We start from the raw sequence: 18852 nt of genomic DNA, 5'->3' as shown, positions 1-18852 counted from the left end.
AGCTTTCACCCGAGCGTTTATTCACAATGAACCTCATTTCACCTCTTTAGCAAAGTAAAGGGGCTTTACCATAGCTAAATTCCTATTTATAGCTACCCAAAGACCTCTGGACCTGTGTAAAAGTAGGTTAAATGACAAGTAAGACCCAAAGGGCTGTGACTGATAAACACAGATGTCCTAATCTGTGATGAACAGTGATTTTTCAGGCAGAAGTCCATGCTGCCCTTCTACCCACCCTTGCTGCAGTGATGTCTCATCTCTCCACATGGCAGCTACTCACTGCCTGGAATCTGTGTTGAGGAGAACTTGTACCAAGTCTGGGTTTCAATCACACACTGAACTGCAAACTGGTGACCAGCTGAGGCACCTCTGCAGAGATGCCCGAAGGACAACTGGAGACAGAAGCCACAAAATGCATCCTAAGTTAATTCATTCCCTCTTCTCATTCAGACCCCTAAGCACGTTTTAGGGAATATTTGTTGTGCAGACAAACAGGCCCACAAACACAGTACAGTGCTATAAGTACCAGACCAAACACATGAAAAGGGTTTTTGTTATGTAAGGCCATTAAAATGGGTAGAAGTTACGTGGCTGAAATCCTGTGTATAGAAGAACTTAAAAAACCAGCAGCCTGTTACCTTGTGATTTTTCTTTTTTCTTTTTTTTTTTTACCAGACTTGCTGGATGGTCATCACCAAAAAGCCAGTGCAATGCTTCATGATTTACTGTAATATCATCAGAACACAGCAAAAATACATCAAATTAAACATCTACGAAAAAAAGCCAGACTAACGAAATTGGAGAGCATTCAGGTATTGTACAGGCTGAAGCCATCACGAGTCAGACAAAGAGCTTTTATTTAAACTCTAGCTTTTGTAAAGTGTTGGGAGTGTGAAACCAGTAGCAGTAAACCAGTCTAGGTTCAATTCAATTTAGCCCATTATTAATGGTTAGTTTTGAGTACCTGTGTAAAGGTCTCACTCAAAAGAATTCTCTCACCATGCTCAAGTTCCACAATTAAAAGGAAGCTCCTGGCAGGATGCAGCACTCAGTTCCTCATCCTGATAAACACTGCAGGTCTGAGCTAGAAGCACAGACTGACCCCTCTCGCCCACAGGAGTTTTTTGTCTCATTCCCCCAGGAGAGTGTCCAGCTTGTACTTTTGCTCAAACTAACAAGCTTAAGGAAAGAAGCACAAACAGAGATTCTTCCTACTAGGAAAGTAGATAAAACAGGGCTTCTGAAGCAGGAGAAGTAGAGCCTTGGTCAGAGCACCAGCTGGTGTAAATCACAGCTCGCTCCAGGGTTCAGTGGAGTGCCCTGACAGGAACTCTTCAAATTCTTGCTTGTTTTTAGATTTATTTTTTTCTTTTTTTGTGGAGGAATTTCAAACAGAGCTAAGACCACTACCTAGGGTTCTCAGCTCCTCATTCCTTGCTGTAATCATTAGACAAGTTGCTCTTCTAAAGCTGAAGTGCTGAGGTGGGATCAATCCTGTACATGATATTCATGCAGAACAATGAAGAAGTATTTGGATTGAGGTGCATCAAGCTGAGTATTTGTTGTTCTGCTCTGTTTAAATTCAAAACAAACAACAAGCTGTGGGTTTGTTCTGAGTTCTCTCTGGTGAGTGATGCTCTGTGACTCCTGAGCCCCTGCCTGGGCTGCAGTGCAGTCGGGGTGTTCTGTCTTTCACTTGGCCACTGAGCTGCAAAAGTGGAACAATAAGAAACTGCTGAGTCTAAAGCTGCTGCAGTTCAGCTCACTTTTATGTTAGCCATGGCCTTTATGTTCTCCTTATGTGCATTTTATGTGTTTGTGGAAGAAAAAGCTAACTCTGAGTTAGAGGCCACTGCCTAAATCAGAAACACGTGTTTTTTATCAGACACTGTAGTATAGTACATGCAAATAACAATAAAATCAGTGGCAAAGACATTGCACTGGGGCTTTGAGTCCAGAGTTTTCTCTATTACTGTGGTGTAAATCTGGAATGAAAGGGAGCTACTTGGTACCTTTGAATATTTGATCTTATGCTGAACTGAAGGACAGAAGATAATTAAACATAAGAGAAATTGGATCCCTGGAACAGGTAAAGTAAAAAGCTGCTGAAATAGTAGTTTAAAGATACAACTTAAAAATGGGAATAGAAAACCTATATTCTTTACCTAACTTGGGCAGAAATGCTGAGTGAGTTTCAAAAAAATGGTTATCTTTAATACTGGAGTTACTCTGCTGATTGGATGGAGGGGAGGAAGGGGTGGAGAATGGATAAGAGGAGAGAAAGAGGGAGATTTTTAAGGTAAACCATTGCTGCAGACTGAGTTGGGCTCTTCAGAAGGAACATGCTATGGGAGAAAAAAATTGCTCTTATGTAGATGACGCAGAGAGAAAAGGTGCTGGAATCCCATCACTTACTATGAAAACAGAACGTGATTGACTGATCAGTTTAAGAGAGGATTTGAATCAAGAAGAAAAATAATGGGCTCTAAAGACAAAAAAACCAAAATTGAACAAAATCCACACCAAAAGAACAATCAAGAGATGGAAGAATGGAAGAAAGTGGTATGTTTGTAAGAATATCTTCTTGTGACAAGGGTGAACTTGTGTTGCAAAAAGAAGTCGTGGATCCTCAAGAAAGTGAAGCAGACTGAAGTTCACTGCCAGCTTCTGATTATTACTGCTTGCATCTGCAGCTGAAAGGGTAGCACAGAGATGAAAGAGTGTGTATTTTATGGCCAGTTTTCTGAACTGCCTGCAATATGTGTTTGTTTGGATTTAATCAAAAAATAGCCAATCTGGAAGAGATTTTTTTCTTTCAGACTCCTCTGAAGTTCATTCCTGAGACCTGTTAGTCTCCAAGACAGAAAGCAAGCAGGAGGGAGAAAGTGGCTAAGACAAGTCTGAGGAAGGAGAAATCATGACAAAGAAGAAAAAAAGGAGGATAATATTTTCAAGATGGAAAAGTTAACAGCTTTCAGTAAGACATTTTTTTTCTTTAAAACATTCTATTTTATTTCCAATTACCAAAAAAAAAAAAAAAAGAGAAGAAGTTAGTGTAAGTCAGTGTGTGCAGATGTCAGTGTGTGTAGTGATGATAACAACATGCTCTGAAAAATTCTGAATTATTTGTGGTTTCCACTTGCTCCAGTCGCAGATCTGGATCCCTACAGATCCTGGTCCCTGTCTTTAATCAGGGATTCACTTTTCAGATACAGGATAGATATGTATAACTGCACAAGATTTAAAGTTATATGCATTTATTATTAACTTAATAGGGAGACATGTTTTGCTTGGGTTTGCCTTGTCAGTGCTACATCTAACACAGCTTTTAGGCATACCAACAGCCAGCTTACACCCAGGTCAACAGTCAGTTGTTCCCAATATCAGCTACAGGATTTAATACTATTTTTCATCATCCTCCTCTTATAAAGTAATTTATAAGGAACGTTCTGATATCCAAGAGTATTTTGGAAAGCACCTTTCTGAGGCTTTCCACAGGGGGAGTTAAGCAAGCTCCAGTTCATACCACACTTCATATATCTGCATTGATTGGGTCTTTTATGTGTCTGTCAATCTCTTCTATCTGGAAATATTAGGTTTTGAGCAGGATAAATAGAAACACATTATAACTTGAACACGGCTCTGTACGTGAATGTCTGTGTGGTTCGTTGGGGAACTTTAGCCGGAACAGTTCCCAGTGAGAAAATTGCTGGTGTTTTGTACAAAACACAATTTTGAATAACAGCCTATAAATACATGAGTGTATAAACATATATCTAAATAAATCTCCCTCATTATGCAAAACCCAAGCCACGCAAGATAGTTAAGAAAAAAGTATTATCAAAGCATGAGAAGGGTTTTTTTCTGTCTTTTAATACACTGTAGTGACATACTTTATCTTTTCAATAATGACACAAGTTTAGAGAGACAAACAAGCCAGTGGCCCAAACAAAAACCCAAATATGTAATAATATAAAATAAAAATATGTGAGGGGGTTGTTGTTGAAGGGTTTTTTAATCTATTTCTTAATTTATTATCTTACCATTCTAGACAAAAAATAGACAAGCCGCTACATTTTGTATCAGAGAAATTGTGATAAGGCCAAATTCTGAAATGTATACAGGTGATTTAAGGCACACTAAACTCTGTTACATTCTCTGTTAAGTTCATCAGAAGTCCAGAGTAATTTACCAGTATTGTGCTTTTAGTTCAATCCCTTCCATGTGTAGAGGAAACATCAAATTTTTAAGTTATGCTTAAAATTCTATTAAATTTTATCCTTTTAAAATATGATCATTATCTCCATATGAAAAGTTTATTTATTTTGCTGAATGCGTTACAAATTATGGTTAGCCAGTATGTTGGCTCATTTGACAGCATCCAGATTCTGTATTGCAGAATTCAAGCCCAGATGTGTGAAGAAGACAACTTTTTCTGTTCTAGAAATAGTAAATTAAAAAGTGACTTGATCAGTGGCTTCTATTTCAAAGAATTATTTTATTTTGTTCATATCATGTTTTATAGCTATCTTGTTTGATATGCATGTTTCATATCTCTTAAAGAGAGTTTTGTCAACTTTTCTTTTAAACAAATTTGGATTTTTAAGTGGTTCCTTCCATTTAAGTTGGTGGATCTTTGCTGCGTGTATTACTATCAGCACATCAAAATCATTACACTCTACCTTCAAAGAAAAAAAGCTTCTAATCAGGATTAGGATATTTTTTTTAGTATAGTTCGTACTATAGTTTAGTATAGTTTAGATATTTATTGTCTCCAGCAGCAAGTTTCCCTAAGCCATGTCACCTGAAGATTTAGTCCCTTTCTTACACATGCCAAAATCACCAGGTAGAAGGACGTGTTGCTCTACAAACAGTTGCAGTGATAACCAGAAAAGCATCAAACCAAAGATTCATATAAAAGATTCATATACAGTCAGATCAGGATCTTGAGGGCTGATGGGACTGGGAATGTTGCTTGACCACCAGTGTCAGATCAGGCCATGAAAGTATTACTGAGCAAAAACTTTTAAATAAAAGCAAATTAAATCTACTTCACCTCTGGCAAGACTTGTGTGTGCTAGTAGCAGGCGGGGCATGACTGCTATCATCCATCAGCTCCATGATTAATCAGAAAATCCTTGGAAAAAACATCAGACAAAGAGCAAAAATACTGTACCAAGAATGTTTCTCTAGTGCAGAAATGTGCTGCTGAACATCACAGTCTGTTTCAGTTCTGACAGAAAAATGTTTCTTGTGAGTTTGCATCTGTAGAACAAATAAAAAAGGAACTTTACAGCCATTTTTATAGCAGTCTTTTTAATGCACTTTCTTTGCAGTTTAATAATATATTTGTAGGTCTCCATGCATTCCAACTGCTGTGTAAAGATTTCCAGTGATATGCTGTTTGTAGGAGTGGGAAATTCCTGGTTGGATTTTTGGTTTCCCTTCACACTTAAAAGAGAAGGGAGGCCTGAAAACTTTTCAGAAAGGATATTTTTAAAGGTATATTCAACATTTGGCATTCAGGTTGTTTAGCCTTTTTTTTTTTTTCCTGGAAGACTCTATGGATCACTGGAGAGCTATTAAGCTTATGACATCAAAGGTGCCATGGAAACAAAACCTGATTAAAAGTGATTTTGGTTAGTCTGTTTTAAGCTTTTTTTTTACGTTAGCTGAAATGTTTGAATGAACATCTGGAAGAAAAAAAACCTACAAGTGTTTCCTCCTCTTGTTGGAGATTCTGTTCCATCTTCCTCATCAAAGGCTGTGAGTTCCATCCTTCTACATCTAAGAGGAATATGTCCAGAAACCAAAGGACATTGTTCCCCCACTATTTCTCAAACAAGGGAAAACAAGCACACAAAACAGAACCATTGCTGAGGCCCAAAACTGGCATTTTTTTCCAATTCAACTGGTAGGAAAGCCGGTTTTGTTCTCTCTGACTGCCTAGAAGGGAGGGGCTTAATTTGCTCTAGGAAGAGATTCCCTGTTCATCATTCCCTGACACGAAACCCAAGTCCTATTGTTTACAGAGTCTCAGGCTAAGATGAGCAGCCTGAATGCCTACTCCACTGAAACCACTGGGTGCTATGCAAGTACCTGCAGAGAAACACAGATTTAATTTGTTATAAAGTTTTCTTTTGCCTCCACATAATGTTTTATTGCCTAAACTTTGTTTTTTAATAGTTTTATGCCTCATGCATACTTAATTGGAAGATTTGCTATTATTTTTGGTCTGCAAACCATCATCATGCTGAAATGATATCAGATTGTGGCTGAGTATTTAACAGCCATTCCTCCTTCCTCACGCCTTAGTTTCGGTCATTCCCTGGCTTTGCCCAAACCTCTCCGTCCTGGTTCTGGCCAGGGCAAGGTTAATTTTTGAGGCAGCCAGGAGGGGCACAGCCAGGACGCTGGGGTTGTTCAATACCACCTCACAGCATGCCAGGGGGAAGGAGGGGGATCAGTTTTGCAGGGTGAGTGGTTGGGGTAGCGTTGGGTTGCACGTGGTGAGCGCTCGCGCGCGGATCGTTCACCCCTCCCGTACGCTCTGCTGCTGGTGTTGTTGTTGTTGCTGGTCGTGTTCTTATTTCATTGCTGTTTCCAGTAAATTGTTCTTATGCCAACCCATGACCTTTACTTTTTCTGTGCCTCTGATTGTCCCTTCCATCCCACCACAGGGGGAGGGGCAGGGGAAGTGAGCGAGGGTTGCGCGGGCCGGGGTGTTTCAGCGGGAACACTAAATTGGGGAATACCATTCCTAAACCATGACACCTTCTTACAGAGTCACTTTTGTTCTCAAACCAGGGATCTCTTACCCACATATCTGCAACAGATTTTTCTCTGAGCTTCAGGGGGTTCATAACTCCCTCTCTCCGCTGTGAATACCCTTGTTTATTTTATCTTCTTTCCTTTGGAATTTTCTATATCACCCTGATGCCAACTTTGGCTATCCCTCATATCCTTCCTTTTGAATAAAATGCTTGAGCTGGCTGAATTCCAGTTTGTTGTTCAAATATTTACTTTAAGCTTACACTCACCAAGTTCGCTGCCCTCATCCTCATGCTCCACTCATACCCTACAGCTCCTCAGGAGTGGTCCTCTGGGTTGTTTAAGTGGGTGGTTGGGTGTTTGCACTTTTGCATTTCTGAATTGCATGGCACAAGACACAGGCATTGAAAGAACTCTGTTCCTGTTCTCTTAGAAAGAGACGGTGCTGTTCTCAGCCTTGTCCAAAGCTCTGAACAAAGTCAGCAGCCAGTTATGAGGATGCAGCCACAGTTCAGGTTTTGCTGGCACCAGGGGTATGAGTCAGAAGTGGCCACACTGAGGTAAGAAGAATTATACCCCTGCAATTTCTTTATTTATTTTTCACTCTGCTTTCCTGCTGCAGACAGAAGGACTCACTCTGTAGATCAAGAACAGCTGTGGAAACACTCCATCCAAGAAAGAGCCACCAAAAATCTGGCCTGAGAAACACGAAATATGAAGACTGAAAATTTGCACAAGTTTGTTCATCTGTGAAAGTATCATAAAGTGCTGTCCCATCCCACTGCTACAGTAACTGCATTCTAGCCACTTTTTAAGCTCTTTCAAATGTGTGAGAAAAGTTTACTTCATTAGTTTTGCTGGCTTATTAATGTTTATTTCAGTCCTTTGCACTCCCCTAATAAGATCTCTGGGAGGACCTTATTGTATCCTTTCAGTACTTAAAGGGGGCCTAAGAGAAAGATGGGTATGAACTTTTTAGCAGGGCCTGGTCCAAAGGGGCAAAGAGTAATGGATTTAAACTGAAAGAGGATTGATTTAGATTAGATATGAGACAGAAGGTTTTTACAATTAGAGTGGTGAAACACTGGCACAGAGAGTAGGGGGTACATGCCCCATACCTGGAAACATTCAAGAGTAGGTTGGATGCAGCTTTGAGCACCCTGGTGTAGTTGAAGATGTCCCTGCCTATGGCAGGGGAGTTGGACTAGATGGCCTTTAAATGTCTCTTCCAATCCAAACCATTCTGTGATGATCTAACACTCCATCTTTTGTAGTATCTAACAAAGAGCAGACAGGTTTATTTGGACTCCTAGTTAAAACCAGTTTGCTTCTGTCCCCTCTCAGACAAAGTGTGTTGATTGCTGGGGGTTTTTTTGGTGGTTTCTGTTTGTTTGTTTGTTTGTTTTTGTTGTTGTTGTTTTGTTTTTGTTTTGTTTTGTTTTGTTGGGGTTTTTTTGTTTGGTTGGTTTTGGTTTTGGTGGTGGTTTGTTTGGGTTTTTTATGATCAGAAAGGGTTGTGTGACTCCAGCCCTGTTAGGAACTGAAGAGGGGGAAACAAGAGTGAGGTGATGATGTTAACATGCTGCTTGTTTCCTTTCCAGACTGTTATAAGAGCACTGGCCAGTAGGAATGACATCTGAAGCACAACAGGAGAGGTCCAAGGACTACTCCCAGGTATGGTTCATGAAGGGCCAGCTGATCCTTAACCTACTTGACCATAGGAGGAGTGTGTGAGCACAGCCCCCCAGATTCACAGGAAACAGGTGTAGGTCCTTACAGGGAAAAGGCTCAGGTGTGAGCTACTGACAGGAGTAAACAAGTGCTGGTGGTGGGAACATTCATAGGTAGAAGTCAATGTAGCAGTGTGCTACCAGAAATGCTCTTTTCTGCAGGGCATGAACTTCCAGGCTTTCAGTATAGCAGGTATTTTGAGTGTTCTTCTACCTCCTCGTTTTTGTCAGTACTAGACTTTCTTTCTTAAGCACTGGTTTAAGCAATGAGCCAAAGCTGCAGCCTTTCTTTCACTGCTGGAAGCCTCTTGCCTTGACTCCGCTCTATTTCCCTCACCATATTTTATATCCTTGGGATTAATTTTTTTTTTTTAACACTTTAATTTCTTCTGCATTTCTGTGTTCACCTGTTGCTTGTGTGTGCTCCCATCAGCTTAGCATTGAAAACCAGCCCTGGCTGCTCCCAAAGCTTCTGAAATGGCAGCAGCAGAAGTGTGAGCTGAATGGTTGGACTAGCCTGTACAGAGTAAGGATGACAGGATAATAGTCTCTCTAAACTTCATTTAAGCTAATCTTTCCTCTATCCATACTGATTATTCTAACAAAGTCTGACTGTCTTATCATTTTCACTGCCTTGATTTTTGAGGTTCTGGCTGCTAAGTAGTGCTTTGACTGGAAGGGAACAAATAACTCCACCTTTTTCTGCATCTAGTGCCTCTTCACTAAACGGGATGAGCAACTGCCCATCTTCCACATTTTTCACCATTCACAGGTCTAAAGCACATGTTGGTTATGACCCTAGTCTGCAGTGCATGATTGGAAAAGAAAGGAGGCAGAGAAAGGAAGTGTCTGAAGGCTTAGCTCTCATTGCTCTGGTCCCTGAAGAAAAGTAACGTAGGGGAAGGTGCTAAGAGACTGTGGCAGTACCTGCTAGATCAGTGACTTTGCTCTGAACAGTTTAGAAACATAATGTTTATGACAACTTCTACTTACATGATTGTTATTCTGAAATCTCTTAACCTCTCACCTGTGCACTTTTGTGGTTGTCTTTACAATTCACAAGAAGCCCTGCTGCTACAAGTTCCTAAAAAATTTCTCCCTGAGACTGGGCTATCAAAGGATGGGAGCAGAAAAAGGAGGGAGAAGCAGCAGTTACAGAACTAAGCACAGCTCCCAGCCACAGGCAGCTTAAGTCAATAGCACTGCTTGAGGTTCAGGGATGTAGGGTCTGGTTTTTTTGCCTTCTCTGTTTCAGGTTTGACTAAGAAGGCTTTCTGTGATGTTAGAGATGCGTAGCCAGACTCTCTCTTGTATAAAGTGCTTGCGTAATCCACATGCAAAGTTTATGTGAGGCTTTCTTGGGTAAAGCAGGAGTTGCTTTAAATGGCACTTAAACCCATCTGTTTCGCTGGAAATGCCCTTCTTTTACAGGGTACCAGACAGGTACCTCTGTTTCTAGTACCTTTAGCTAATTTGTTTCCCTCCTTTCTCTATGAAGCAGAGAAGACCTCTGCCCTCTGGTGCCCTTATGCCAACGTCTCCCAGCCTGCTCCCTGCAATTTCAAGTGCCAGCATCCCTGGGGGTTTTGGCTGTGTGCACACAGTCCAATGTTTGGTGTGCTCTGGGTGTCCTTGTGAAGCCAGACAGGTTACAAGTGGCAGAAGTTGAACACACGCTTGCCTTAATTTTGACCACACACGCAAGCGATCGGGCAAGCTGTGTGCCAACAGAGCCCTTCCCACACTAGCCAGCACTGGAGGAGGAGCTCCTGCAGACATGCAGTGCAGCTGAGATATTTGGCTTCGTGATTTGTGGTGGGAGAAAGAGCCTCAGCACAGTCGCCTACTCATTTGGAGGCTCTAAAAACTGCCAGTTCTGATGCCCAAAAAGCGTCTGCCCCCACACCCTCTGCTGCTGGTGTGACTCTTTATTTTCTGCTGGGGGTACAAACAGCCCACTCCGGGGAGCCACATCTCGGGAGGTGAGGAGGGAGAAAGTCACCTTGCTGACCATAAAATGCAACAGTAACACAGTAAAAAACAGGGACTATTCGGTCCAGGCCTAGGTCTGAGTTTCCAAGAATATGGGTACCACTCCTCTTCCAGATGTAGGCTTGAACCCGAGCCTGGATGCAGTCCTGAGCCAGTAAACTCAAGCCTGATCTAACCCCACTTCTCTAACACATCTAAACCAGGAGGGTCATTGCTATAAGCCATTGTACAGGCTCACCTCTGGGGTGCTTAGTCCATCTTGGTTTGTCTCACCCCTGCAGAAGTCTATCTTTGCCTATTGACAAAGGGAGCTGGAGACATTTAAATAAAATCAACCAGGACCTCAATCTCCCTATGCAGAGGGTGCCAGTGCTGTGGAAGCATAACTGTAGCCACTTACCCTGTACCTCCAGAGAAACTCCTCTAGGATCAAAATTAATAAATATAGCAGCCCTTTTGGCTTAGGGAAACTTAAAACAAACAAATAGTAAAAAGGGATAAGAAAAAATGGGTTAGTTTTTCCAAACCTGGGAAAGGGAATCCTGTCCAGGGTTCCCAGACCCAGGGGAGTTGAGGAAAAGCAGCTCGGTCCCAGCCCAAACTCAGTGTTACAGGAGCAAATAGACATTGCTGACCACAAGGCTCAGGGGTCGCTGCCTTCCCTGCAGTCCTGTTCCTTGGGATTTGTCTGAATGCAGTCTTGTAAGATGCCCCTGGCTCCATCTTCTCTTTGCTGTGTGTGCCCCAAACATGATACGAAAAAAAAACCAGGTTTGCTTTTTGGGTTTTTTATCTTTCCTGTTGGGGTACAATAATTTTGCAGGAAGCAGCAACTCTTCTGCCTCCACTGATGACTTTTTTCCCCCACCAGGCTTCTGCTCTGAAATCCTTCCCAGTAAAAAAGTCTCGTAGGTCCCTGGGACCCACCAACTCTTCATCCCCAAGGATGGGCTGTGCTGGCAGCTCTGTGGGGTGTGGTGGGCTGGGGAGCCAGGCTGTGCTGGAGCTATATGTTAGCTCTGCACTCCTTTTCTTGCACTCCCAAAAGATGTGTGGCAACTTTTTAGCTATTTCCCACTCTCGGAAATCTGGAGACAACTGATTTTGCATGACTGTTCAAAGCCTCTCCTGAAGCCTGTTTCCCAAATCCCACAAGAAAGATGCAGGGGTAAGAGGAATTAAAAGGGAGACATATTTCTTTGGAGTTTCTTGACATCAGTCATGTATTTTCTGAATTAAAACTGCTGTATGGTGACATTTATGGCATTGGCATTACGTGTCTGACATCCTACGGGTTAGCAATTCCCTTAGAAAAGGCTTGTGTCTGGAAAGTATTTCCTTCCTTAAAGTCTTTAATAGGCAGCAGTTGCTCGACACTTGGGCACACACATTGAATCCTTTATGTTGTCATTCACCAGGTAGCTCTCAGAAGCACCAAATAACTTTGGGTGGTGCCCCCTAAGCTCCAGATCTTGTGTGCTTTCCCACTAAATGGGGAGATCAGCAAAGCCCAAGCAGAGGGCTGTCTCTTCTTCCCCAAAGGGAGAGTGTTTTGTACTAGGGAAACCAAATCTTTCCATCAGTTTTGGAATCTTGAAGAGGAAGCTGTGACTCTGAGCTGTCTCTCTTTCCAGCAGAAACTCCTCCTTGCACAGCACGCCCCCTTTCATTGCATAATGCTGGTAGACTAGTCTAGATGTGACTCCTCTCTGGCAAGACTTGTCTTCACTCATGGTATATGGGGTGAAGGGATAACTGGAGGCTCAGCTCTAATTAGAGAAGCCTCAGCTTCACTCCCTCTAAATAGACTTCAGGAGCAATCTGGCATTTTCAGGGCAGGAGAAAAAGAAATCTGAATTTCTACAGGGTTTTCAAGCTTAATTAGAACTTGGCATGTGTTTTCAGGTGTCAAAGGGAAGCAGAGCAGTCAAAGGGATTTGTGAGCAGTGTCCTGACCCTGACTTCTGGGAGGGACGGGGCTGGGGGGAGCAGGGCAGCAGGAAGCTGCTCAACAGGAGTTGGGGTTTGCCAGCTCTTTGGAGTCCTGGTTGTGTTTAAATGGGATATAGAAACAGTGAAACTGTTAATGGCAGTAGTTTCTTAGTGAAAATTGCCAGCCTAGCAAAAATTCAAATAGTGATAAATTTATAGGGATTTTGCTGCCTGGGTCAGTTTATGGGGTTTTGAACTACAGAAAGAAAAGGGTCTCTAAGTGTTTTGTTCTGACCAATCAAATAAATGTGTCAGATTTATTATAAAATAAGTGTATCATTATTCTCTATAGGTTTTTTTTTAATACATTCACATCTTGGCCAGCTACAGTTTTTATTATTGAACTGAAATATGTGCTATAGGTTCGTTTGAAACCAATCATGTGGGGTTAACCTGATCTGCAACCCATATTTTGGGCAACTCCTCGATTTAAAGAAAAAATTTTTCTCCTGTGCACCACTTCAGCTGGTTGTGTATTTCTATTGGTTTCTGATTAAGCAAATGTGTGAAAGTCAAAACAGGACTGTTGACAGGAATAATGGAACACACAGGCTCTGAAAATAACAATATAACATCTTTCTGCACTTGTTTAGGTGGAGGCTGCCAATGGATATCTGAGGCCCAGATGCAGCCTGAATGCTTTTGTGCTATTATATTGCAGGGTAAGATTATTTTTGTCCATTAAAGTAGTTAAGATGGACATCATGGCTTGCTTGGCTAGAAGTAAATCCAAGCTACTGTACACTGTTTGGTGTGTCATTTGGCTTCTGTAAGTACTGGAATATGTCAAAAGTTTCTGGCAAATTATGTATTCAAATTCAAAACACGGATAAAAAATGTAAAACAGTACAAAATTATTACTTTAAAAAAAAAAAAAGGAAAACCTAATAGACTTGGGAAAAACTGGAATATAAAGGATTTAAGAGAGAATAAGAGGTCCACCAGACTTCTGGTGGTGAGACCTTGTTTCAGGTGGGTCACCTGCATCTCCAGGTGCAGTGGTCCCCATCATGGGCAGTCTGTTTCATTGCACCCACAAACATCAGTCACTTTAGTGCTGCTGCCCATCTGTTTTCATTTCAGATCCTTTCTTTACTCTTTTTGAGAAAGATACAAAAGATCTAAAGGGCCAACATGTAATATCTACTGCTGTGTCATCTCCTCTCCTGTCTTTTTCCCTGATTGCCCTAATATAGCTGTGGGGCAGGAAGAGTGGTAGTGGATGACTTTTTTTTGGCTGATGTCTTTCCTGGATAGCTCCCAGATAACCCAGAACAGATATTGCCCCGTGTTTTGCAAAGGGTAAAAGCCCAAGAAAGTGATTGTATTTCCTGGCAGGTTATCCCTGATATCACAGAACATGCTGAGTTGAAAGGACCCACAAGGATTATCAAGTCCAACCCTTAGCCCTGCACAGGGACATCCCCAAGTGTCACACCATGTGCCCAGGAGTATTGTCCAAATGCTTCTTGAACTCTGTTAGGCCTGGTGCTGTGACCACTGCCCTGGGGAGCCTGTTCAGTGCCCAACCACCCTCTGGGGGAAGAACCTTGTTCTAATATCCAACCTAAACCTCCCCTGACACAACTTCAGGCCATTCCCTTGGGTCCTGTCACTGGTCACCACAGAGAAGAGATCAGTGCCTGCCCCTCCTCTGCCCCTCACAAGGAAGTTGTAACTGCAATGAGGTCTCTCCTCAGTCTCCTCCAGGCTGAACAAACCAAGTGCCCTCAGCTGCTCCTCACACGGCTTCCCCTCGAGGCCCTTCACCATCCTCATTGCCCTCCTTTGGACACTCTCTAACAGCTTAACATCTTTCTTATATTGCATGACCAAAACTGCACACAAGATTCAAGGTGAGGCCGCATGCATTTGGATGATTTCTTGATCCTGGCCACTGAATGCTATTTTGGAAAAGATCCTTAAATTTCAGAGGTGCCCTAGCCTGAGTGCTCTGCTGGGTGGCTCCCTCTCCCTTTGCAGGTGGCTGTGCATGTCCCAGAGCACGCTGCCAGCCACGGGCACACCAGTAAACACCAATAAGCCAAATAAAATGCTACTGGGGCCAGTCTGCAGAGTCACAGGACTCAGGACACAGCTTGCCCTGTTGGGTCTGGATCCTGAGAAGGCTGTGACAGGACCCCAGATGATGTTCACCATACCCTGTCCCCGCAAGGCAGAGAGGGTGGTATGGCCAGGCAGGCAGGTCTCGTTTCTTTGGGGGGATGTGACCTTCTGCCTTGGCTAGGGACACCCCTCCTGATGTTCCCACTAAGCCTAGGAAGAAGTGCTGGCCCACCATGCTGAGGTGAGCTGGGCTGGCCCAGAAGGAGGAGTAAAAACCTTAAGAACAGGGCCTTCCAACTTTCACTCTGCCTTAAGTAAAGGGAAGATGATCAAACAAGGATGTGCTTCCCCCCTCCCCCCCCCCCCCCCCCCCAGTTTAAGATTTGTCTATGTTTAGAATAATATTTTAAGGCCTGAAAAAGTGATGCTGTCAAATCTGGTAATTTTCCCTTGTGGACACCAACAGTGCACCTTCATATCTCGGAGTTGCTAATTTTTGCTTTTACTACTGACACTTAAGCCTCCCTGTTTGTAAATTGTGCCCCCTTATTTTCTGGGATGTTGTTTCCCCTCCCTGCCAACCAGCTCCCCCCTTCCCCCCTGCCTGTGCCTCAGTTATGGTGGGTGCTCTTGTGCAGGGCACCCATGCTCAGTTCCTGCTGCTCCACTCCTCTGTCCTGCTCCAGGAGGTCATGGTTTCAAGACACCGGTGTAGCCTAGAGAAGAGAACTTTTGGGAAACCTGGTTTCACAGAATTAAAACAGTGCATGAGCAAAAGATTCTTTGGCAAGGAGGACATTGAAAATCCCAGATTTTCGGAGAAGTAAAAGCCCTTTTAAGGTGTCTTGTGCATTAAAACTCATATGGAACTTGAAGGAACTAAAGGTATCTTCTTCTTGGTTGAACTGAACTGACGAGGCTGAACCAAAACTAATTTCCAGCAGCTGAAGGGCTGGGAATTTCTGTGCAGGGGTGGAATGGCCTCACCAAAGTCCCATAGCCAAAGGCAGCCCCTTCCAGTAGGGGTGGGAAGGAAGCCCAGCAGCCACAGCAGCAAGCAGCCCTTCCCTCCCAAAAGGCTTCCTCGTACCCTTAATTACAAGCAATTGGATCTCATACTACAAAGTTGTCAGAAGCAAACTTTGTAAATGTGCATTGTCATGGAGACAGTATAGATCAGCTGAAGGACCATATGGTTCTTTACTCCTTCGAGCTATCACTGGAAGGAGTAGACTGAGGAATATATTTAGTGTTTTCTTCTCAACGGATGACTAAAGATAAGGAAATAAAATTAGTTTGAGAAAATCCTCCTCCTTTCCTATGGGAAGTTGGCTGCTCTTTACTCTGCATTAGAAAAAAATATTACTGAGATCTCTTGTTTTACAGCTGATCATTGACAGGCATTTTGGAAAGGTCACATTCGAGAGCCTCTCTTCACAAGTGTACAGAGAAAAACACTATCAATTTCTTTTTCTTCAAAATTGTATGAAGTTGGTGCTTTTAAAAGCAGGGTCTGTGTGTGGTTTTTCACAGATAGACCATTCTTCCTTAAAACAAGACTCTTTTGATCATACCTATATGCTCACATCCACTTTAAGACCACTTCACTGGCTTGGGGCAAATGATAGCTCGGCTCCAAGGTCCTTCAGCAACCACAAATGAGCTAATGCTGGCATTGGTGGAATGAGTAGTTCCCTGCAGCCCTGTAAACTTGCCTCTTCCCTGGCCTGGAAAAGCCCTTGGCTGCCCCTCTGCCCTTTTATCAAGAATGCTAGTTGCTTTAATAGTGGGGTTTGTAATGTGATTTAGTAGAGCTGTGATGGAAATAAGGAGGCCCTTTGTCTCACAGGCTTGGAGACAGGTGCACTGGGATAAGAAATCACGGTGAAATTGTTGATGATATCACCATTTCTCAAGAAAAGCTTTCATTTAGGGGGGGAAAAAAATATGCTTTTGTCCAAGAAACAAACAAAAATATCATATAACAATATTTGACTAGCTTTATGAACCCCATTCACTGGCAACTGGACCATTGTAGCTCATATGAGCTGAATAACAGATGTAAAATTTTAGCAGCCAATCTTTAGCACAGAACAGCATTAGCATACTTCACCTGCTAATTAACAGTTTAAGCAAACAGTTGCTTTATGATACTTTATGTTACAGAGTTTATGATACTTGTGGTCAGAAAGGGCAGCTTGACTGCAGTGTCTCAGCTGGAATTACTTGGGGGAAAACGTTCCCCTTGCCAGGCTGAACCTCATGTCTCCTCCTGGAGTGCAGGTGGAAGTGGGAGATAGGAAATTCTTTCCACCTGGTTGTGGTCTGCTTGGGAATAGTTATAAATCTTCCCCATAACATAATGGTTAGCATGGTATCTTAGGAATTTCAGAGTTGATGCTGCGGGGTCTCTCTGAAAGCAAGAGCACAGGCAAGTATGAAAGGAACATCAGCTGGGTGAGCAGCCTGGTGGCAACACGGGAGGGATCATATTGTTTGAGTCCCTTGATGCCCCTGGCTGGCTAAAAAGGCTTTGGTGCTTGGTTCTGGGGTGACAACATTGCCTTTTAACTGTTTTCCGTATTTTTTACGTTCAGCAGGACAGCAAGTTATCTCCTACAGGGAGCAGTGTCAGTCACAGGGTGGTAGGAGATTGCATGAATATTTGAGAATTTAACTGGCAGCTGTGCCAGGCAGTGTGCACAGAGAGGAGGTGAATGAATAGGAAAGGGGTTTAACTGCAGCTTTTCAGACATTGGGAGGCTTTGTTTCCTAATGTTTTTGCTGTTTCACTGGCACATATGTGACCTGGGGTCCAGGGGAAAGGGACTAGAACAAAGCTGCCCAAAGCTTCTTTCTGCTTCCCTCCTTTGGGTCCATGGTCCTGAGTGAGCTACTACTTTGGGTGAGATCCTCTTTCCCTGGTCAGGTATGGGTTTGTCAGACTGGACAGGGGTGGGAGAAAGATATACACAAATTTGGCTGTGATTAAGCAAATACAAATTTGACTTCATTGGTAATGAAAGAATTGTGACATCTACCTTCTGCCTCAAATATTCACCCATTTTGCAATTGGAAGGCTTTTTTTAACACAAAACTATCTATTTTGGTTTAAATTGTGCCATGGAGTGCTAAACCAGAACATTAAAGAGGACATTCATAAGCCTGCAAAGTTGAGCCAAAAGAGAGGAAAGGCTTGAATTAACACAGCCAAACAGTTGAAGTTTGGCAAAATTTCCAGCTTCTGAAGACCAGTGTTTTTAATGGGACATGTTGAACTGCTTTTTAACAGGGGGATGCTATACAAAAAAAAATGCGCATCTTCTGTGACATATAACATAACTTGACAGTTTTAACCATGTGTGTAATTAGGGATATTGACTCGGTAACAAGTGAGAACGACTTCTTGCTGGCGCTTCATCCCATTAAATTGAATCTTTCCCAAGGAGGAAAATCTAGGAGACACTAGTCAGTCACTGACTCACTATCAGCTGCCTCCTTGCTAAAGCCTGAATGTATTCCATAGTAAGTTATTTGTCACAGTGACTCAGCATTGTAGGCTCCTTTTTAATTTCTCTCTCTCACCACAGAGCCAAGAAAATCTCCCACCTCCCCATGCCGTATGCTACTGAGATAGCAGTTTGTATCATCGGCCAAAGGATAACACATTTAAATGTATGCAAGGAGCCTTATAAGGGCATTAACACTTGCCTCCAGGATGGACGTCATGATGGCGAGCCAAGGAAGAGGCGCCAATAATAGATTCCTTGTGTTTGTACGTGCCACGGTGACTATTTGTGCCATTCGTGGGAAACTGAGTGATATGCCAGACGGCGAAGTGTTTCATTTATCCAGAGTCACGGGGGTTGATCTGAGTGAGTCTTCACTCAGACATGCAGCCCCGTTCCTGGAAAGGTCAGCAAGCAGATCCTGCCAGCCTGGGGGCTGGCTGTGTGAAGGGGGCTGCAGACCCACCCCAGTCCTCTCCCTTCATCAGGTAGCTCCCCTTCAGCCCAGAGAAGTCAATATTAAGTGATGGGGACTCTGAGCTGTGGCACTGTACGTGCCTCAACTTGGACACCTCTGCCTTGGTTTCCCCTGTGTAAAGGGGGGATGATGAGATGACCCATGCTCAGCCAACTGCCCTGTGTTCTCTGCATTGAAATGCCAGTCCTGTTAATTGCAGCGTTCCCCGGCTGGTGCCTCAAACCAGTGGGAGAAAAAGATGCTGAGCCCAAATGCCTGCTTGGCTTACATCATTCCCAAAACCACAGCTTCATCCATAGGGGGGTGGGGGAGG

At 43.0% G+C, this 18852-nt stretch overlaps 2 long non-coding RNA genes across 3 annotated transcripts in view; one reads left to right on the top strand and one right to left on the bottom strand.

Moving 5' to 3' along the window:
* The window catches only part of LOC135415363 (uncharacterized), a 41938-nt gene that overhangs the window by 4397 nt on the left and 18689 nt on the right, over positions 1-18852 (bottom strand). The window contains exon 3 of one of the 2 annotated variants that reach the window (XR_010431106.1): positions 4767-5265. The exons of the other annotated variant lie outside the window; for it this stretch is intronic. This is a non-coding gene — a long non-coding RNA (uncharacterized LOC135415363). Of the gene's footprint in view, positions 1-4766; positions 5266-18852 lie in introns of those variants that run through there. 2 annotated transcript variants of the gene reach the window in all.
* Positions 673-18335, top strand: LOC135415362 (uncharacterized). Its single transcript, XR_010431104.1, has 5 exons — positions 673-812; positions 2820-2977; positions 7205-7331; positions 8373-8445; positions 18143-18335. It is a non-coding gene; the product is annotated as an uncharacterized LOC135415362 (long non-coding RNA).

The sequence above is a fragment of the Pseudopipra pipra genome, chromosome 6, assembly GCF_036250125.1.
Source record: "Pseudopipra pipra isolate bDixPip1 chromosome 6, bDixPip1.hap1, whole genome shotgun sequence".
In the NCBI taxonomy this organism is placed as follows: domain Eukaryota; kingdom Metazoa; phylum Chordata; class Aves; order Passeriformes; family Pipridae; genus Pseudopipra; species Pseudopipra pipra.
The sequence above is the reverse complement of the archived record's forward strand: the minus strand, read 5'-3'. Positions and strand labels throughout refer to the sequence as shown.